The 18710-nt window shown below is 41.2% G+C and overlaps 1 non-coding gene across 1 annotated transcript; it reads left to right on the top strand.

Annotated features, from left to right (window-relative positions):
• The first annotated feature begins 13060 nt into the window (after positions 1 to 13060).
• LOC147919417 (small nucleolar RNA R71) lies at positions 13061 to 13167 on the top strand. Its single transcript, XR_015594277.1, has one exon. It is a non-coding gene; the product is annotated as a small nucleolar RNA R71 (small nucleolar RNA).
• Positions 13168 to 18710: the final 5543 nt, after the last annotated feature.

Raw genomic sequence — 18710 nt, 5'->3', positions numbered from 1 at the left:
ATCATAATTTGATGATAATCCGACGCCAGATCAATCTTGGAGAACCAAGTAGCGCCTCTCAACTGATCCAAAAACCCATCGATCCTCGAAAGAGGGTACTTGTTCTAAACATCGACCTGGTTCAGACCCCGATAATCAATGCAAAAGTGGAAACTCCCCTCATTCTTCTTAACAAACAACATCGGCACTCCCCATGGTGACACATTAGGACGGATGAATCCCTTGCCCAAAAGATCCTTCAGCTAACTTCTTCAGATCTGCCTTTTCTGTTGGAGCCATCCTGTAAGGCACCTTGGATAACGGCGTCGTCCCCGCTCAATCGTGAAAGGATCAGACCGAGAAGGTGGTAATCCCTGCAACGACTGGAACAAATCCTCAAACTCCTCAACAACCTAAATACCGCTAACCGTAGACTGCCCTACTGACTCCGGCACCAATATAGTAACCAGATAAGCCTCATGTTCTTTCTCGATCATCTTCCCGGCCTGCATGGCTGAGAGCACAAGACTCCCAGAAGTCGGTCTCACTCCCTCAAATAACAACTTCCCTCATGGACGTTCAAAATCCACTCTACCTCGATAACAATCAAGGTGAACCATATGAGGATGCAACCAATCCATCTCCAGGATAACATCATACAACTCCACCGGGCTGATAAGAAAATCTGTTGGCTACGACTCCCCCGCGATCTGAATATCAACTCCCCTCACCCGTCCAAGCACTCTCAGAAATTTACCTCCCGCAACTCTGACAACAACCGCTCGCTCCTCGGGATTCCCTCTAATAATAGCACTCTCTGTGCATTCTGGAGTAATGAAGCTATGGGTTGCTCTAGAATCGAACATAACATGGCACCTAACTCTGCCCACCAACAAGGTCCCTACACAAACCTCATGTGCTGAGAACCTAACACGTTATCACAGGCAAAACATAAAATCTTTACCTACTAAAATTCACAAAGTCTGGGCACTAGAAATTATACATGTGATCGTCACGGCACTAGTTCCACCAGTCTCCACAGTCGTGTACACCCGCGGCGTCTAATCAATTTGTGCCACCTGCTACACTCCCACTTGCACTCAAAGCTGCACCGCCATCTGCTGTAACTTGAGACACTTGGGCTTAATATGCCCAGGCTCCCTACAGTGATAGCAATCACAAACCACCGTCTGAGCTGTCGGTGTGGCACACCTCTGGGGACAGGTAGCTACTCTGTGCTCCATGCTATTGCACCCGTAGCACCCTACATCACTTGGCCTCTACGTAGCCTCCCAATTGGTTCCCTGCGCAGGCTTGGCGCCCTTCCGGAACCTCCAGGATGCTAAACCTTCCTAGGCTGAACCGATGGACTAACTGTCACTGTTTGTCCCTGATGTCCTCAATCACTACCGCAGTCTCAACCAGCTCTGTCCGCGTAGGATAGCTCCGCCCTCTGCAGTGGACCCTCAAATCAACATGAAGCACCCTCATAAAGCTCCTGATTTGAGCCTCCTCAGACTCCATCGCCCGACTCCATACATCAGAAGTCGACTGAACTCCACGTCCAGCTCCCGCACCGACCGAGTACCCTAAGATAATTGTAGGAACTGCACCTCCAGTAGTGCCTCACGGGGAAAGTACTAGCGGTTGCACTTCTCCACAAAGTCAACCAAAGTCATCTCCCTCTGTACCCTCCTGGCAGCCACTGATCTCCATCACAAGTGAGCATCACCAATCAGGTTGTGGACCCCTAAGTCCACCCAAAACACCTGAGGACATCTGAGAGACTGGAAGTTACATTCAACTCTCGCCCTCCACACATCTGCAGCGGAAGAGTCAGAACCACCCAAAAACGGCTATGTACCAATGTTACCCATCTCCCTCAGCATGGTCACATACAAAAATGAGTTCCCGCACCTGCAGCCACTGGCTGCTGCACCTCCGCCACCATAGGCGGCACCACTGGAGTCTGCACCGGTACCACTACCGGCAACCGCTCTAGCACCCGTGCCAACAAGTTCACAAGGTCAACACCCCCCCCCCAAGGGGCTCCACCTGCTCTTCATTGCCTTGATCACGATTACACTTTGCTTTTGCGTGCATCACAAACACAAATTGAAATGCATGAGTATTGTCATAAACACTCAGTGAGGCAATACTCCCATCTACTGGGCTATACACACAAGCAACTGAGATTCCAATGTCAAACAATCATCAAACAAACACAAGAAACCATGAAAACAAGTATCATCTGCTCGCTGAAAAGGGTGGTGTCGACCGACACCAGCTAAGTGTCGACCAACATAGGCTATTAGTGTCAACCGACACTGCCTCTCAGTGTCGATAGATACAGCTTCTTGGTGTCGAATGACACCCACCTGGTGTCGATCGACACTAACTCCGCAGACGCGATCTCCTCGAAGCCGAGAGTCAAATCTCGCTTCTCTTCACCTCTAATCCGTCCAAAACTTGACCAAAAGCCATAAAAGCCGTAGGAACACATAACAACCAAGACAAATGAAATATTAGGTTTAGATCAGCCATGGTCATGCACTCACCTCCTTTGCAGGAAGTTTCTGACCCAAACTGATAAATCTAATAACACCTTATAAAGGCTCCTCCTTCGTTCCTAGCACAAATCTCCACTCCATAAAAACAGATCTCATCAAACAAGCCTAGAATCTCCAAAATCTCCCGAGAACACTCTCTCTGCTCTCTTTTCTCTCTATTTTCTCTCTGGAACGGCTAAAAGTGGCTTTCCCGAAATCCTCAGGTCGACTTCTGAAACACATATATTTGTATGGTGGATGATGGAATGGAATGATGTGATGATATGATAAACAAATGGAGTGCAGGGTGTTTCAATTCCCCTTATGCAGTTGCAGTATAAGAGGTGTCAATCCAATCTGAGTGTTGCAAGCAATCAGGATGTGCATATATGTCTAAGTCAAGCCAAGTATGAAGGATGTTTGTCACTAACAACCTCTGAATGTAAAATGCAGAATGTAAAAACTACTAGAACTAGATGCTAAATGTAAATGGAACAGAATGATTATGACTATTATGAAGCTAGAACAGAAATGGAAACTATAGTAGTGCAAGTAATAAGCTAATTCAAGACAAGTAATGAACAGGATGCTAAGTACAGAAAGGCAACTAAAGTAAGACAGGAAATGAGACAGGACAAACGTGAATCATAAACAAAAGTTCTGGGGATGAACTCGAGCAAGCACTCGATCGAGTGTAGATCGAGTGTAGGGTCGAGCTGGACAAAAACGTAAAACAGAGCATTGCAAACAAAACAGAGCAATACGAAAGTAAATCAAACAACGGATCAAACAACAGGATTTAAACTGAGAAATCAATAAACAAGGAAGGCCTTGAGGAGGGATTCATGGACTTGACCAATGATTGTGGTTATCTAGCTTGGTCAACAAATCTCAAACAACTTGAGCTAATCTCTAGACAATAATTTCTAAGAACATGTTTAATCCACTCTCATGGCAAAAAACAATCAAACTCATATATTTCTAGACTTGTTCTCACAAAGTAAAGAATCTACACTAGCAAGAATTAAGCAATATGTCAAATACCAAACAAGACCTCTAATCTCTTAGCAAGCCTAATGATAAACTCTACATCTAGCCTTATCTATGCTCCTTAGACATTGGTGTGATGCTAAGAGGCTTGAAATCAAACCCTACCCTCTCAGTTATAGGATCAGCATTAAGAACATCTAGCCTAGAAGATATCTATTACAATCAAGCTTAACCAAATCAAACAAACCACAAACACAATCCAGCCTAACCCATCCTCAAGATCCTAAGCAACTACTCACAAGAACACATGATGAACAACAAAGTCATAAACCCAAAAAATACCGAAACTTGCATCAATAGAAAGATAAAGCAAAGATCTACAATATTGGAGAAGGAATCAAACTCGAATTCTCAATATTTTGAAAGTTATGAAACCAACAAAATTGAAGAATCTAGTGTTTTCTCCTTCAAAAGAAGGTACAAGATCTAAGAAAATAAAAGTGCAAAAGTAATAATTCCCAAAAGGGTAAAAACTAGGTTTTCTGACTATCTAAAAAGTTGGACTCCTTGGTGGCTGCAGGGTACAAGCCCTTATATAGAAAAAGTAGTGGAAGCCCTAAAAATACTAAAAGACAAAATAGATAGGTGGCTCGGCCAACTCGACTCGGTGCTCGGTCGAGTGACCGGTCGAGTTGGGTTTCTTTCTGCTCCTTCCACTCGGTCGAGTCCCTCTCCGCACACGGTCGAGTGTCTGGTCGAGTGGGCTGTCGAGTGGGACTCCGGACCTTGTTTCTTCAGCCTTAACTCTCTTGCTTTCTCCTCTTTGTTTGCTTCACTTCTCCTCAGCATTGCTTCCATGCTCCTTAAGCTCCAAAATTACCTGTTTATGCATGAAAAGATGCAAATGCAATGCAACTATACTCTAATGCATGAATAGTCCTAAAGCTATGCAATAATGGTTAAAATGGATAGCAAAAGATGCAAAAGATGTGAATATACTAAGGGAAAACAGGGTAAAATATATGAACATCAACTTCTCACATATATACCCTGGTTTGGGATTCCACTATAACCAAACCGCCCTAATTCGACGATTTAAAACAATCTGGTCGAACTAGAAATTGTTGGTGTCGATCGACACTACCCTTGGTGTCGATCGACATTCCTCCCTAAAACCAACAATTTGGTTTGCAGATGTTACAAAAACATAATGTGACAACAAATGTTTGTGGTAGGGATGATGAATGTAAGTGATGGTGAGATATGATATGAATGGATGGCAGGGTGTTTCAATTCCTCTTATGCAGTTGCAGTATAAGAGGTGTCAATCCAATCTGAGAGTTTGTGAATAATCAAGATATGCACATATGTCTAAGTCAAGCCAAATGTAAATGATGTTTGTCACTAATAGTCCTATTGATGAAATGTAAAGTGCAGAAAGTAAAGCTACTAGAACTAGATGCTAAATGTAAATGGAACAGAATGATTATGACTAATATGAAGATAGAACATAAATAGAAACTATACTAATGAACTAATGCAAGACAAGTAATGAACAAGACACTAAGTAAATGCAACAGAAATGCAACTAGAATGAAACAATAGATAAGACAGGACAACTACAAATCATAAACAAGAGTTCTGGGGATGAACTCGAGCAAGCACTCGATCGAGTGTAGATCGAGTGCAGGGTCGAGCTGGACAAATCCGTGAAACAGAGCAATGCAAGAAAAACAGAGCAACACAAGAACGAATCAAACTACAATCAAACAGCAGGATTTAGACTTAAAAATCAATAAACAAGGAAGGCCTTGAGGAGGGATTCATGGGCTGGACTAATGAATGAGGTCATCTAACTTTGGCCAACAAATCTCAAGCAAACTTTGAGCTAATCTCTAGACATATATTTCTAAGACAAGTTTAATCCACTCTCATGGCAAGAAACAATCAAACCTATGCATCGCTAGACTTGTTCTCACAAAGAAAAGAATCTACACAAGCAGGCATTAAGCAATATATCTCATACCAAGCAAGACCTCTAATCTCTTAACAAGCCTAATGGTAAGCTCTAGATCTAGCCTTATCTATGCTCCTTAAACATTGGTGTGATGCTAAGATGCTTAAAATAAAACCCTAACCTCTCAGTTCAGGATTAGCATTAAGAACATCTAGCCTAGAAGAGATTCTACCACAATGAAGCTTGACCAAAGCAGACAAACCTCAAACACAGCCCAGCCTAACCCATCCTCAAGATCCTAAGCTACTACTCACAAGAACACATGATGAACATCAAAATCATAAACCTAGAAAATACTGAAACTTGCATCACTAGAAAGATAAAACAGAGATCAATATTGAAGAAGAAATGAAACTCAAATTCTTAATATTCTGAAAGTTATGAAACCAACAATATTGAAGAATCTAGAGTTTTTCTCTCAAAGAGAAGTACAAGATCTAAAAATAAAAGTGCAAAAGGATTAATTCCCAAAAGGGTAAAAACTAGGTTTTTGACTATTCTAAAAAGTTGGACCCTTGGTGGCTGCAGGGTACAAGGCCTTTAAATAGAAAAAGTAGTGGAAGCCCTAAAAATGCTAAAAGACAAAATAACTAGGCGGCTCGGCCAACTCGACCCGGTGCTCGGTCGAGTGACCGGTTGAGTTGGCTTATCTCGTGCAGCTTCCACTCGGTCGAGTTCCTTTCTGCACACGGTCGAGTGTCTGGTCGAGTGTGCGGTCGAGCTGGACTCCGGACCTTGGTTCCTCAGCCTTAAGTCTCTTGCTTTTCCTTCATCTTTGCTTCACTTTGCCTCAACATTGCTTCCATGCTCCTTAAGCTCCAAAATCACCTGATTATGCATGAAAAGATGCAAATGCAATGCAACTAAACTCTAATGCATGATTAGTCCTAAAGCTATGCAATAATGGTCAAAATGGATAACAAAAGATGCAAAATGTGTGAATATATTAAGGGAAAACATGGTAAAATATATAAACATCAACACCCCCAAACTTAGTATTTTCTTGCCCTCAAGCAAATAAACAAGACATAAGAAGGTAGGTAAGGTTTGAAAGTGGGATCTCAGCTCCTATAGCTTGCAAATAGACCATCTAGAATCAATGTCCAAGTTACTAATACTATGATGCAAGTTGAATGAGCTGGAATTTAAAGACTTTAGACAAGCATATCACAACCTTTACTGACTTGAGCCTTAGATATCCACATGCATTCAAATCAACCATTTCCTTTAATATTCATTAATCAAGAACATGAATCAATTCTATGCAATGCTTAAACTCATTTGGCTTGGAGGTAAAGGTTTTGAGACAATGATGGTCTCTTTTTAGAGTGGGGCTTATCAATATCAAGGTTCTCTCATAAAAAATGGATTGAGCTTTAGAAGAATGCTAAAGGTAAGATCACTTAGACACATACAAGAACAAAACCTTGTCTACCCAAAGGCACTCAAAGAATCCATTTTATCAATCTAAACCCAAATGATCCTAGTGTTACCCTTTAACTTATTCTTTTCTCTTTCACCCTTTTCTCTTTTGGTTTTCAAGTCTTAGGAGAGGTTTCTTATTTGATCTTTCTAGTGGGATGGGGGATTCTTACTTATTTGCTATGGTTCTCTTTTCTTCTTATTCTTAAGACATACACGCTTTTTGCTAGACTTTTCTTTTCTTTCTTTTCTTTTCTTCAACTAGAACCATCTTTAATAAAATTTTTACTTCCCATCCTTTCACTAGACTTTGCTTAAACACATTCTCCTCTTAAAGACTCTACCCTTTTTCTTTCTCTTTTTCTTCTTTTCTTTTCTTTTTCAAACCAACCAAGTCCCAAACCCAAAAGTCAAACAACCTAGTCCTATCTAGTTTAGAAAATGCAAACTAGAACTACACAAGGTCTTACTCTTGTCAGTTCAAACCTAACACATTCTACCAAGCTCAATCCCAAAAATAGGCCTCACACACACAAGAATAAACATGGCTTGAAAGAAAGGGTTGGTTAAGGGTAGAGAAACTGATTCTTAATGTGGAAATCAGCTACTTGGATCAACAAGAGTGGTAAAAAGGAGAAAGATGATCCAAATATGTATATGGTATCCATGAGTTTAAAGCAATGCACACATTGATAATTGAAAGTCAATATTAGGTTCTTATAAGTAGGAAATGACTTCAAATCACAACATGCTTCAATTTAGACCAAATACAATGCAGGAATTCAAGGCTTGGTTCAATCTTATGCTTCTAACCACTCAACTAGCATCAAATTTTTAGGGTTTTTCGATGCCTTAGATGCTATGCATATACTAACATGATGATGCTAAAAATTCGAAATAAGATCACAAAACACAACAGTCCTCTGTGTGAAAGAAATTTGATTGAGGATTCAAGACCAAAAACACAAAACACAATATGAAATGCAATGGTATATACAAAGAAGGTGATAGTGTTACCTTATGGATTGTGGAAGAAGCTGTCCACATCTTCTTGCATGCTATCAAACGTGTAGTTGGGGTCTTGTTGATGACTTGGAGAAGGTGATTGGGGCATCTCGACGATAGCAATCGATTGGCACTCGGTCGAGTGCCCGGTCGAGTGGGTGGGTCGAGTTGTCTGCCGAGTCTCCAATTCCTCTTCTATCTAGACTCCCTTGCTTCCCTGACCATGAAAACACCAAAACAAACATCAAAATACCTAAAACTCCTAAGAAATAAAGACAAAGATACCTTAGGGACTTCCTCCCTAGTGAGCTTGTTTTAAGTCACTAAGCTTGACTTCTTCTAGCTTTTCAAGCTTGAGGAGCATCCTTGAGGAGCACTTTGCACTCCTCATGTATTTCCTTTTCTCCCAAATATTTCTTAACTCTCTGGCCATTGACTGTGAACTCACTACCATCCTTGTTGAGAAGTGTGACATCTCCATATGGTAAAATCTCTTTTATTTCAAAAGGACATCCCCATCTACTTTTCAACTTCCCAGGGAATAACTTGAGTCTTGAATTGTAAGGCAAGGCTTGGTCTCCAGCCTTTAGGTCCTTGATGAGAATCTTCTTATCATGGAAGGCTTTAGTTCTTTCATTGTAGATTTTGGAGTTTTCATAGGCTTCCAATCTGATCTCCTCAAGTTCATGCAAATCAAGGCTTCTCTTAGCTTGTGCTGTCTCCATATCCAAGTTCAAAAGTTTGATTTCCCATAAAGCTTTATACTCAACTTCAACTGGGAGATGGCAAGACTTTCCATACACAAGCTGGAATGGGGTGTGTTCCTCCATCACTTATCACAACTCTTGGGATTCCATACCTTGGAAAGATTATGGTTTTAAAAAGTTTAAGAACCACTTTGTGATCATTAGTGGGGCTGGCAATGGCTTCCACCCATTTGGAGACGTAGTCCACTGCTACTAATATGTAGACATTCCCATTTGAAGGAGGATTAAAGGGTCCCATGAAATCAATTCCCCACACAACAAATATCTCAACCTCAAGAATTGGATTTTGGGGCATCTCATTCCTTCTTGTGATATTCCCCATTCTTTGACAAGCATCACACTTTGTGATGAACTTGTGAGTGTCCTTTAATAATGTAGGGCACCATAGACTAGCTTGTAAGACTTTTTGGGCTGTCTTGAAAGTTGCAAAATGGCCTCCATAAGCAGAACCATGGCAATGTCCCAATACTCCTTCAACTTCATTCTCTGCTATGCACCTTCTAAACAGTCCATCTGATCCCTTCTTGTATAAGTAAGATTCATCCCAATAGTATTCATTGATGTCCTTGAGGAGCTTTTTCTTCTTATAAGGGTCAATGTCTGCTGGGATTTCTCCACACATTTTGTAATTGACTATGTCAGCATACCAAGGTAGATCTTCACTTTCAAGTGCCATCCACTCCTTCATCTCATCCAGCTTGATCGAGTACCCGAACATACTCGGCCGAGTGCCTGTTCGAGTAGTTGGTCGAGTTGAAGGCCGAGTTGTCCCAATTAGCATCAATTTCTCCTCAGGCATCGAATCATCGATTGGAATCTCCTCCTCTATCCTCATTCTGGACAAATGATCAGCTACTCCATTCTCTATCCCCTTTTTATCGACTATTTCCATGTCAAACTCTTGGAGAAACAAAATCCATCTCAACAGCCTTGGTTTTGTGTCCTTCTTTAAGTAGATGGGGCTCAAAGCAGCATGGTCAGTGTATACAATTACCTTGGACCCTACTAAGTAACTTCTGAATTTCTCAAAAGCAAATACCACTGCTAGAAGCTCCTTCCCTGTTGTTGAATATCTTCCTTGAGTTTCATCCAAGGTTTTACTTGCATAGTGAATCACATGCAGCCTCTTATCTTTTTTCTGTCCTAGAACTGCTCCTACAGCAAAGTCTGAAGCATCGCACATAATCTGAAAAGGAAGATCCCAGGTTGGAGCTTGGACTATTGGAGCTGATATCAAAGCAGCCTTGATCTCCTTGAAAGCTTTCAAGCAATCTTCATCAAAGTTGCACTCAATCTCCTTACAAAGCAGCCTTGTCAATGGCCTAGCTATCTTTGAGAAGTCCTTGATGAATCTTCTATAGAACCCAGCATGACCTAGAAAGCTTCTTATGTCCTTGACTGTTTTTGGTGGTTGAAGTTGAACCATGACCTCAATCTTTGCTTTGTCAACTTCAATACCCTTCTCTGAAATCTTATGACCAAGAACTATCCCTTCTTCAACCATGAAGTGGCACTTTTCCCAGTTCAAAACTAGATTTGCACTTCTTCTCCTCACATCTCTTTAAAACCCTACACATATTAGCAAGACAAGAAGAAAAGGAGTCTCCATAGACAGAGAAGTCATCCATAAAAACTTCAACAACATCCTCAATAAGATCAGAGAAGATAGACATCATGCATCTTTGAAAAGTTGATGGAGCATTACATAATCCAAATGGCATCCATCCAAGAAACAGTAATGGGTGTGATTAGCTAATCTTTCCAACATTTGATCAATGAAAGGAAGAGGAAAATGATCTTTCCTAGTAGCAAAATTAAGCTTTCTATAATCAATGCACATTCTATGTCCTGTAATGGTTCTAGTGGGGATCAACTCATCATGATCATTCTTTACTACAGTGATTCCTCCCTTTTTTGGAACACAATGAACCGGTGAAACCCAAGTACTATCAGAGATAGGATAGATTACACCAGCATCAAGAAACTTAAGAATCTCCTTTTTGACTACTTCTTTTAGGTTGGGGTTTAACATTCTTTGAATGCTAGAGTAAGGTTCATTTTCAAGGTGGATTCTATGCATGCAGAGACTAGGTGAAAGTCCTTGAATGTCATCCAAAGTATAACCAATGGCTTTCCTATACTTCCTTAGCTCAACAATTAGCAAATAAAGTTCTTTCTTACTCAATTTAGCATTTACTATCATAGGAGAAGTAGAGTTCTCACCTAGAAAAACGTACCTTAGCCCAGATGGGAGAGGTTTTAGCTCTACTTTTGGTGCCTTCAGTTCGGACCAGTCATCCGTGGAGGACTCGGCGGTGCACTCGGTCGAGTGGTTATGGGGCTCGGTCGAGTGTGTGCTCGAGTAGGTGGTCGAGCTCTCTGTATTTTTTATTTGAACCGACCATACTTCTTCTCTTAATCGTGGTAACCTCTCAAAAACCTCTGGATGGTTTGATTCTCTACAGGAGTCCAATATTTCCTCATAGGCCTTAGTTTCTATATGGATGAACCCTTCCTCTGCGCTTTTTTTCAAAGCAGTTCGAAGGTGATCTTGTTCTGCTAGTTCTTCCATCAATTCTCCTGATAATTCATCCAACTCGTCGACCCAAAAGACTTGTCCTCCAATTGTTGGTTTCTTCATAGCCTCTACAATGTCAAATGACATTTTTAGGTCCTCTCCCAAGTTGAGATCAATCTTCCCTTGTCTCACATCAATTATTGCTCCTGCTGTAGCTAGGAACGGTCTCCCCAATATCAAGGGGTCTTTTGGTTCTTCATCCACTTCCAAGACTACAAAGTCTGTTGGGACTTCCACTGCTCCAATTCTAACTGGTAGATCCTCCAAAACACCATGCGGTAGTCTTATTGATCTATCAGCTAAGATCACGGATATGTTGCATGGCTTGTACCTTGTAAACCCTAGGCGCTTGGCAACTGATAGAGGCATTAAGCTTACTGAGGCTCTCAAATCACAAAGGCATCTATTGAAGGTTAAAGGGCCTATAGAGCAAGGTAGAGTGAAGGAACCAGGATCTCTTAGCTTTTGAGGATTCACTTGCTTTTGGATTATGGCACTACACTCATAGCTAAGAATCACCATCCCTTGGACTTCTTTGATCCTTTCCATCACAACATCTTTCAAGATTTTTTGGTAAGGAGGGATCATCACAAAGGCATCTATTAGAGGCATCCTAAGCTCAATCTCTCTAACTTGTTTGTCAAACAATGCCTTGTATTTTTCAACCATCTGCTTCTTAAATCTTCCTAGGAAAGGTAGTGGAGGCTTATAAGGAGGAGGAACGAACCGGACTTCTTTTTCGTTCGAGGTAGCTGGCTTGATTTTCTCCTGAGAAACTGCTCGATCGGGTACTCGATCACTCACTCGGTCGAGTGGTACGTCGAGTTCGACAGCGTTTTTGTTCTGAGTCTCTTCTTGTTGAAAATCCTCCCCAACTTGATCGATACTGTCCTCAGTGTCTAGTAATGCTCCCTGTCTTGTTGGTAGAACCCTTCCACTGCAGAGATTGATAGCATTAGCAAACTCGATAGATAGCATAATAGCTTTGCCCTTGTTGTTGTCTTGCTGTTGGGTAGAAGCTAGCTGACTCTCCATAGTGGTAACCCTGGAAGTCAATGTGTCAAACTTGGCATGAAGTTCACGGTAAATATCTTCCATCCTCTTCTTCAGCTCGGCAAATCTGTTTGCTGCCTCAATCTTTCCATTTGTTTGCCCAATCAACAATTGTTGCATCGTTGCTCTTAAGTCTTGTTCCTGGCCTTGGTTAGTCTGAAACCCTGGTGGGGGACACAATTGTGGCTGGAACATTTGATGTTGTTGCTTGGGGACATAGTTGTTTTGTTGTTCAGGCTGAGGAGGTGGATAGACTTGGTCTTGTGGATTGGCTACATTTGTGCTTCTATAGGGGAGGGTGTAGTTCTTGAACCCTCCTCCTTGGTTGTAGCCTTTGAATCCACCTTGGTTTTGCATATAACAGAGTTCAACAAATTCCCTCTCCCCCTCTTGAACTGGAACCTCTTCTTCACCAATGAAGTGAATGGACTTTTGTTGGCTAAGGAGGATCTTGTCAAGTTTCTCATTGACCATCTTCAAATCCTTCTTGCACTTGTCCTCTTGGTCAGTGGAGGTGGACCTTATGGTTCTGTCATAGTCCTCATTGTAATTGCCATCTGACTGAGCAAGATTCTCAACTAATTCCCATCCTTCTTCCATATTCTTGTTGAGGAAGTTGCCATTAGAAGCTGTGTCAAGAAAAATTCTGATCTTGGGAAGTACTCCTCTATACAAAGTGCTTAGTAGGGACTCATTGCTGAAGCCATTGTGAGGACACTGAGTCTGGAATTCTTTAAACCTCTCCCAAGCTTCACAAAAGCTCTCATTATTCCTTTGAGCAAACCCAGAAATTTCATTCCTCAATCAAGCAGTCCTAGCATTGGAGAAGAACTTGGCCAAGAAAGCCTTCTTGCAAGCATCCCATGTGGTTATTGCTCCAGTAGGAAGAGTCTTCTCCCAAAGATGAGCTTTGTCTCCAAGGGAAAATGGGAATAGCCCAAGCTTGAAGCCATCCTCACTCACTCCATTGATCTTTGTGAGACCACATATCCTATCAAACTCATCAAGGTGATCTAAGGGGTCCTCCATTGGCAACCCATGGAACTTGTTGGCTTGAATCATGGAGATCAATCCACTCTTGATCTCATAATTGTTGTTTGCAACAGTAGAAGGCACAATACCAGCTCTTTGGTTGTGGGTGTTGGGTGCATATCCAGCACCAATGTTCCTAGGTCTTGGAAATTGATCTTGTTGCTCCATGATGACTTGATCCTCTTGCTGTTCTTGAACTACTCTTCTTTGCTTATGTCTCAAACCCTTTTGTCGCCAGTGGATGTTGTCAATAGGCCTTTGAAGATTGTCTTTGCCTTTTGACCTTGTGTGCATCAACAAACTCGAGTTCAGACTCGAACAAGTACACGGTCGAGCGCAGGCTCGAGTGGGTAGTCGAGTCGACTGTGAAGTGGTGTCTATATGTATCCGGCTTCTGACTCGATCAAGTTCTCGATCACTACTCGGTCGAGTGGGTGGTCGAGCTGGTACCTAAAACTCAAGACAGCCAAGCAAATGAAGATTAAAGTTTAGTAACTTCACAAGTGGATAAACGAACTTAATCTTAGACTAATAAAGATCATAAATGTCACAAAACAAACTCAAATGGGCAACTGCGCCAAATTGAAACACATATATTTGTATGGTGGATGATGGAATTGAATGATGTGATGATATGATAAACAAATGGAGTGCAGGGTGTTTCAATTCCCCTTATGCAGTTGCAGTATAAGAGGTGTCAATCCAATCTGAGTGTTGCAAGCAATCAGGTTGTGCATATATGTCTAAGTCAAGCCAAGTATGAAGGATGTTTGTCACTAACAACCTAAAGCTGAATGTAAAATGCAGAATGTAAAAACTACTAGAACTAGATGCTAAATGTAAATGGAACATAATGATTATGACTATTATGAAGCTAGAACAGAAATGGAAACTATAGTAGTGCAAGTAATAAGCTAATGCAAGACAAGTAATGAACAGGATGCTAAGTAAATGCTTTAGAAATGCAACTAAAGTAAGACAGGAAATGAGAAAGGACAAACGTGAATCATAAACAAAAGTTCTGGGGATGAACTCGAGCAAGCACTCGATCGAGTGTAGATCGAGTGTAGGGTCGAGCTGGACAAAAACGTAAAACAGAGCAATGCAAACAAAACAGAGCAATACGACAGTAAATCAAACAACGGATCAAACAACAGGATTTAAACTGAGAAATCAATAAACAAGGAAGGCCTTGAGGAGGGATTCATGGGCTGGACTAATGATTGTGGTTATCTAACTTGGTCAACAAATCTCAAACAATTTGAGCTAATCTCTAGACAATAATTTCTAAGAACATGTTTAATCCACTCTCATGGCAAAAAACAATCAAACTCATATATTTCTAGACTTTTTCTCACAAAGTAAAGAATCTACACAAGCAAGCATTAAGCAATATGTCAAATACCAAACAAGACCTCTAATCTCTTAGCAAGCTTAATGATAAACTCTAGATCTAGCCTTATCTATGCTCCTTAGACATTGGTGTGATGCTAAGAGGCTTGAAATCAAACCCTACCCTCTCAGTTATAGGATCAACATTAAGAACATCTAGCCTAGAAGAGATGTACTACAATCAAGCTTGACCAAATCAAACAGACCACAAACACAATCCAGCCTTACCCATCCTCAAGATTGATGTTCATATATTTTACCTTGTTTTCCCTTAGTTTATTCACATCTTTTGCATCTTTTGTTATCCATTTAGGCCATTATTCTGTAGCTTTAGCACTAATCATGCATTAGAGTTTAGTTGCATTGCATTTGCATCTTTTCATGCATAAACAGGTGATTCTGGAGCTTAAGGAGCATGGAAGCAATGGAGAAGAGATGTGAAGCAATCATGAGGAGGAAACAAGGGAGTTAAGGCTGAAGAACCAAGGTCCAGAGTCCAACTCGACCGCACACTCGACCAGACACTCGACCGTGTGCTGAGGAGGACTCGACCGAGTGGAGATTGCACGAGAGAAGCCAGCTCGACCAACCCACTCGACCGAGCACTGGTCGAGTTGACCGAGCCGTTGACTACTTTGACTTTTTGAATTTTTAGGGCTTCCACCTCCTCTCCTATATAAAGCCTTGTACCTGCAGCCACCAAAAGTGTGCAGCTTTTTAGATATTCTCTAAACCTAGTTTTTACCCTTTTTGGGAATTATTCTTTTTGCACTTTATTTTCCTTAGATCTTGTACTTGAAAAAGAGTAAATTCCTCAATATTGTTGGTTTCATAACTTTCTTAATATTGAAAATTTGAGTTTGATCCTTTCATCAATATTGAAGATCTTTGTTTCATCTTTCTAATAATGCAAGTTTCAATATTTTCTGGGTTTTTGACTTTGTTCATCATGTATTGTTGTGAGTAGTTTGCTTAGGATCTTGAGGATGGGTTAGGATGGATTGATCTTGTGGTTTGTGTGATTTGGTCAAGCTTGATTGTTGTAGATCTCTTCTAGGCTAGATGTTCTTAATGCTGATCCTGAACTGAGAGGTTAGGATCTGATTTCAAGATTCTTAGCATCACACCAATGTTTAAGAAGCATAGATAAGGCTAGATCTAGAGCTTACCATTAGGCTTGCTAAGAGATTAGAGGTCTTGTTTGGTTTGAGATGTATTGTTTAATGCCTGCTTGTGTAGATTCTTTACTGTGTGAGAACAAGTCTAGAATTGCATAGGTTTGATTGTTTCTTGACCATGAGAGTGGGAGAAACTTGTCTTAGATTTATATGTCTAGAGGTTAGCTCAAAGTTTGCTTGAGATTTGTTGACCAAGTTAGATAACCACAATGATTAGTTCATCCCATGAATCCATCCTCAGGACCTTCTTTGGTTATTGATTTTAAAGTCTTAATCTTGTTGCTTGCTTGTTGTTTGATTCATATTTGCATTGCTCTATTTTTATTGTGTTGCTCTGTTTTCCGGATTTAACCAACTCGACCACCCACTCGACCTACAATCGGTCGAGTGCTTGCTCGAGTTCATCCCCAGAACTCTTGTTTATGATTTGTGATTGTCCTGTTTCATTCCTGTCTCATTCTAGTTGCATTCATTTAGTTTTCAGTTCATTAATTGTCTTGCATTAGTTCATTAGTAGTAGTTTCTATTTCTGTTCTTGCTTCATTACTGTTGCAATCATTCAGTTTCATTTGCATTTAGTTCTTAGTTTTTGTAGTTTACTTTCTGCATCTTTACATTTCCATCTTAGGATTGTTAGTGACAAACAATCTTTACATTTGTCTTAACTTAGATTCATATGCACATCTTAATTGTTCACAAACACTCATTTAGGATTGATACCTCTTATACTGCAACAACATAAGGGGAATTGAAACACCCATCCATCATTCCATTCATACCACCATTGCATACATTCATCATCATTCACCACCATATAAAATCTTGTTTCAATTTGGCACCGTTGCCCATTTGAGTGTGTTTTTGTGACATTTAGGATCCATATTAGTCTAAGATTAAGTTCGTATAACCACTTGTTCACTACTGCTCTTGTTTCTTCTCCTGCTTGTCTGTGATTGAGTTTCAGGTGCCAACTCGACCATCAACTCGACCACCAATCGACCGAGTGGTGATCGAGCACCTGATCGAGTCAGACGCCGGATCTAAATAGACAACAATTCCCAGTCGACTCGACCATCAACTCGAGCCTGTGCTCGACCGAGTGTCTGTTCGAGTCATTAACCATGTTTCAAGGCAGTGAGTTCTATTATGCACCCATGCACCAGCAACAAGGTTTCCAGGCTCAATGGTGTCCCACTCCAATGTTTCAGACCTACCAAGCCCAAGAACCTGACTTAAGCACTATGATGCAACAATTGTTGCTTGGGCAAGCCAATAAGCAGATTGAGGAGGCAAGGCAGTTTGAAGAGCTGAACCAAAAATTGAATTCCTATTCTCATGACCTGAGTCACCAGCTTTAGAGTCTGACCTCTTCATTCCAGTACATGGAGAGCTCCATTGCTTCTACTTAAGCTCCTAAGCCACACCAACATCCTTAACAAGCTATTCAAAACCAAAGGGAGTTCACTGCTAAAGCTATCCATCTCCATGAGGAATATGTCACTGAGGGCAGAGAGGTTCAAGGTGGGGAGGATTCATCACTAATTGAAGCCCATAGTGAAGGTTTTACTGAGCAGACTGAAGCAGAGAAACAACTCGACCAGGTGCTCGACCACACACACGATCGAGTACCTGATCGAGTGACTGATCGAGTTGAAGAAACAAAAGATGTTAAGCCTGCTAGATACATTCCTCCTGCTTACAAACCACCTCTACCATTCCCATGGCGTTTCAAGGCACAAAAGATAAGAGAACTCAGGGAGATCATTGAGAAAAAGGAGAAGATAGCTTTGCAACAAGAGAAAGAGAAAGCCTTGAAAGAAGATGGTGTAATTGAGAAGAAGGAAGTGAAGGCCATACAAGAGGTCATCATTGCTTACCAAGAAGAAGAGAGAGGACCTGCTTTGGAACAGTATGCTCCATACCCTCTCTATCAGGATTTTTTACTTGAGATGTCAAAGAAGAGGGCTCATGACCAAGATATGAAGGATTTGAAAGAGATTGGGAAAGCTATTGTCCCAACAAAGCTTGAAGATCCAGGCTCATTCAACTTACCCTGTTCCATCAGCTACATGCACTTCAATAAGTGCCTTTGTGATTTAGGAGCTTCAGTGAGCTTGATGCCATACTCAGTGGCTGAGAAGTTGGGGTATGAGGACTTCAAGGACAACAACTACTATGTCAGTCTAGCAGATGGATCCAAGAGGGATGTGGTTGGAGTGACTGAAAACCTCCCTATCAAAATAGGAGAAGCAAGGATCCCAACTGATTTTGCAATCATGAGCATGGAACAAGAGCCTGAAGACCCTCTTATCTTGGGAAGGCCATTCTTAGCTACAGCTGGGGCTGTTATTGATGTGAAGATAGGGACTATCAAGCTCCACCTGACTGAAGACTTCACTATGAAGTTTGACATCAACAATCCCACTAATCTGCCTTCAAAATATGATCCACCTTACACTATCAAAAGAAAGGAGGATCATGAGGTCTCAAGTGAGGAAACTGCTTCAAGGGGTAAGCTAACCTTTCAAGAAGATTCAGTGGAGAAGCTTAAGAATTCTGTTCAAGAAATGACTGCTTTAGTCAAGGATCTCCAAGTCAAGCTGAACAAAAGGACTTTGAAGAAAGCAAGGCCAAAGCTCAAGGTTAAAAAGAAACATGGTTCAAGTGCTAAGGAAGCAGTGATCAAGAAGGAACACAAGGGTTATCAAGTAGAACCAGGGGGGACTTCATCACCTCCTTGGTCTCTAA

The sequence above is a fragment of the Camelina sativa genome, chromosome 20, assembly GCF_030686135.1.
Source record: "Camelina sativa cultivar CO46 ecotype springtype chromosome 20, ASM3068613v1".
Lineage (NCBI taxonomy): Eukaryota > Viridiplantae > Streptophyta > Magnoliopsida > Brassicales > Brassicaceae > Camelina > Camelina sativa.
This window is presented reverse-complemented; position numbering and strand designations above follow the sequence as displayed.